The following is a 4,860-nucleotide window of genomic DNA, read 5'->3' as shown; positions in this document are numbered from 1 at the left end:
TTGAACTGTACCAATCTCCGATAAACCTGTGTCTTCTTCTTGAGCATCCCTCTTTTGCTTAGATCCAAACGACGATTGAACTGAGATTAGCCCTAACCCTAGGTTGATTGTGATGATTTTAAAGGTGAAGTGGTGAAGAGTTTGTCGTTGGTTTCGGCTTTCTGTTTTATGAAGATTGGATTTGGGGAAAAAGGGATTTCAGATTTATGTTTTGTTTGTTGTGCATCTTCTTCTGATGGTCTTGAAGATGAAGAGACTAATTCACAAATTACCCATCAGTTTGCTTGATGGTTTGAAAAATTTGACAGGCGGTGGCAGTTGGGCGGTGTAATGGTGGCAGATGGTTGGTGAGGCAGTGACGGTTGGTGGTGGGGGGTGGTGGGTGATGGTTTATGGTGATTGACAACGGGCCTATGGGTTGCCCATTTACCCGTCTTGGGCTACTGTCGCATGGGCCCAACATGATATAAGCCCAACATCGGCTTATCTTGCCCATTAAGGTTCTCCTTTCATAAAGTGGGCGGGAAACTAGAATCAGAGAACACAGGCTACATTTAATGCCTGATTAGAAAAGGATCTTTGGTTGGAAATTGTACTTCCTAGCCGGAAGCATTAAATGAGGCTGCCATCTTACCGTTGGGGGTCAGACACGTGTCTGAGCCCCCCGAAGACTCTCAGAATCCGTTGGATCATCTTAACAAAATATCTCACATGGGAGATAAGGGCTCGGGGTTATATAAGGGAGAAAGAGGATGATCACAAGGAAGATTCAAGGTATCATATTAAAAGCTCTCTCATTTACTCCTCTATTCCGACCAATATTCTCATACATTAAACACACACACATTTATTGGATTCACACCTTAGAGGAAACATTCCGGTGATCACACTCATCGGAATAGGCTCCTCCAACTCTCCGGCAAGGTTACTTATTCTCACGCTGGAGCTTGGTCATGGATCCCCCTCCCGGGGCTGTCACACCTTGGCTTTTGCGGAAGCGTGGGTTTAATTTGGTGTGACTTCTTAATACCATAGCAACAATCACAACAATGCTATATGAAAATAAAACACATGATGATCATCCATTTATTAAGTTTAAAGTTACCACAACATCATTGTTTAAAATGTCGACACATAAAACAAGTTACAACCATGACATGATACAAGCGTGTTCATATGACACAACAAAAGACTTGAATAAAAACGTGGTTTAAAGACATGTAACCCGTCCAGGTAAGGGTTACACCTCCTAAACCTGGATGACATCGTTATTCACTACGCAGCTTGACACAATCGCACACTTCGCCAGATCCATTAATTTCCTGAAGTACATGTAGTTTGAAAAATCAACAAAAGTTGAGCGAGTTAATGTAAAAGTGAGTATGTATAAACCTTCAAAGTATGAATAAAAGTCCCTGGTATGTAGCAATAAGGAAAAAGAGATCACCAATGGGTTGCAAAGCCACTGGTATGTGTGAAAAGGTGTAGGAAGACTCAAACCTAGCAAATTTGTTACCGGGCTTCGGCTGTAAGACACAGTCACCTCTATGGGCCGCCTCGGCCTCATGGGTGTGGGCTCGCTACACCCAAATAGATCTATCACTCATGTCCCTCGGTCCTAACAACGAGGATTGATGGCCTTAAGTGTTGTGCCCACCCTTCACATTATCTAGTAGTAAAAACTCTCACTACGCTAACCATACCATGTAAATAAATGTCTGTAATAATTGTCGCATGCATTTCACCCTCGAAGTATAAAACTGAAAACAGTAAAGAGAAAAGGGGGACATGAACTCACAGTAGTGCGTCTCCTGTATCGTAGTTAAACCTCCGATCTCGTCAGCAAATACGACCTCCTACAATGTACTAGTGTTTATCAGACGAACGGGCCGTGCCTTGCCTTTGTATTTACGGGTTTGAGTTACGTTACTTTGTAATTATTCCATATCTTAACTTCTTGTTAAAATAATAATAATTATTTTAACCTAAGTTTTGTTTTTAGGATTTTGGAATAATAGTTAGGCAACTATTTTGTATTCATGCTTCTCAAGTATTCTATACGCGTATTTCCTTCCCAAGGATGGGGGTATTTATATGTGTATTTTGTGATTAAAGTATTGACATTATACATTCCTAAATCCCACTTTAGAAAAATATAATAACGTATTTATCCCAAGAATACCTATTTTCCGTGTATCCTAGGAAAATATATCATAACTTCTCAAAATAATATATTTCCTACTTGTTTCCAAAAATATATTATACGTTGTGATAATTCATATTTTTCGTTATCAAAGTATTATCTATCCAAAACATACCTATAATGGTATTTTGTTAAGTTATGTCATTTTTCTCTAAATAATATAACTAGTTCCCAAATCAACAAGTTATCATACAATCGGTTTAGCAAAATATACACTCTAAATATATATATATATATATATACTTATCCATTTTTATTTACGAAAATCAACCTCCGATACTTTTATTTTGTTCCAAAAATTATGGCGAAGTTTATATTCGAAACACAAGTCATAAGATATATTTGTAATATTTTTTGGAAAAAATATTTTCTAAGTCTTGGGATTTTTAGAAAATTTCGCCAGAGTTTCCCTTAAAAACGGAGGTATCCATGCTATTAAGCATATCATTTTCTTTTCAAAATCAATCAACAACAATCCTTACATTACCAAGAGCAAAAATATATGTGTTTTACACTAACCATGAACTTGGTTCATTTCGAAAACGCGTAGTAACTTGGTAAGACTTTTAGTGGACTTAGTTACCTTTCGAAACATATTTATTTCTTTAGAAATCATTCTCACAAAATGGTTTAGTGTTTACAACTTGTAGATAATTTTTACAAAAAATTAAACTCTTGAACTCTTCTTGTAAATAAAACATTTTCATACTTGTCGTATCTCTAAAAATAGTGTAAGTGTTTGTAATCGTCATGGTTTCCAAAAAAAAAAAAAAAAACCGCTTTTCTAACTTGGTTTCTTACAAAAATCCTTTGTAAACTCTTGGATTTACAAACTCATCAACTTACTAGTTAATTTATATTTTGTGAAAAATCATTTTTATCAAGTTCGTGTGTAACTAGGAGGTGGTTATTTTTCGTAACACATAACCACTTTCTATTCTTGTTAGATCATACTTCTACATATCATTTAACAAGATTCACATGGTGATCAATATTACATAACCAAGAATCAATAATAAACCAACAACATGTTTACTACAACATCATACTAGTAACTTTTCACTTTCATGTAAACTTTTATGTGCATGTTTCTTGTCTTGACCCTTTTTAGTGTTCTATTTCATGTGTGCTTTAAATATAACCATCATACTACAATTTTTAACTACGAAACAAGATGAACAAGGGTGCAAAAGGAACTTACTACTAGCACAAAGGCTAGGGTAGAATCTAGTGAAAAAGATGATGAGAAATGATGATGAACAAGCAAGAACAAAGCCCTTTTGAAGCTCCACAAGTTTGCACTTCCTTGAATCACCTTAGATGCTTGAATGGAACTTGAGTGATGGAGGATGATGGTGGTTTAGTGGTTGTGATGGGGGCGGTTGTGGGGAGCCGAGAAAGAGGGAGAGAGAGTGAAGATGAGGGGTGTGAAAGTTTGAAATGATGAAGGTGATCTAGGTGCCATACTTATAGCATGTCCTCCTAATGTTTTGGTGATATCAACAAGCAAAATCTAATAAAAAATTAAGATTAAATCTTGAATAAGATGTGAAGCATGGAGGTGGTGATTTGTGGGTCCCTTGGGGACCGATTTCGGCTAGGGGGGGGGGGGTTAAAGGTAACATTTCCAACTAATGTGTAATGGTTAGTTAGATTTCAAGTAATGTGATGATATATGCTAGTTAGTTGCTTTTTCATGGGTGTTAGGGTGTTCGGGGATAACGACAAGCCAAGAAATAAATAAACAATGTGTTTGGCAACAATTTGGTGTCCCAGGTAATGTCCGGTTATTCGGTTGGGTACCGTTCCGTTAAAGTGTTTAATTATTCCTTAAAGAGTCTTTTATATATATTTTTGCAACACTTTTAATCCCCGTCACTAAGGAAAGTATACAGGACCATTCTGCCATATTTTTGCACTTAGTATTTTAAAATGCTGAATTTTATTAATGAGTGCAGAATTCTGCATTTAAAGTGTGTTTTAGTCACTTCCGGCACTGTAACTAGCACCTAGTGACGCAGTTTTATGGTCCTCACTTCCCTACACTCCATACTAGTGTAGTACCATATCCCTGGCTCATACTGGGCCTTAAAAACATGGTCTGTCTATTACTGGCATTGTCAGCATATTTCTGAATTATCCCTTCAGTGTGCTAACTGTGCTTTGTGCATCAGGGTTGTCACTAAAGTTTGTGTGAAATAAATGGAGTGACAGTATGAAATGTGATGCATGTGTATGTAACAGAAATCAGAAAGCAGTTTAATCACAGTTGTAATCAAGCACGGTCATTAAGCACAAATTAAATATTAATTAATTGTACGAATACCTGTAATTGTGAGGGTTGTCACAGGGGCCCTCCATGACGAAGCTAACGGTTTACTTTTTTGTGGCAACGAAGATCGGGATATCTTGACGTCGGCGAAGACCCCTTTGAACGTCATCCGTGGGACAACAGTCTGACTGGTGTTTCCACACCGAAACTCCGATGTTGAAGATAACCCGTTTTACAAGCACCAACATGACAACTCCACCCAGCTCGCGTACCATTCAGACGGTACAGAACGATCATGATAAGGTCACTATGGAAGACATAACTCATGAGGAAGAAAACGAAAACCAAGTGGAAATTCTGGAAAGGGAAGAGGCCATTACTCCAG

This window comes from Helianthus annuus, chromosome 17 (genome assembly GCF_002127325.2).
Source record: "Helianthus annuus cultivar XRQ/B chromosome 17, HanXRQr2.0-SUNRISE, whole genome shotgun sequence".
Taxonomy (NCBI): Eukaryota; Viridiplantae; Streptophyta; class Magnoliopsida; order Asterales; family Asteraceae; genus Helianthus; species Helianthus annuus.
Note: the sequence above shows the minus strand (reverse complement) of the source record.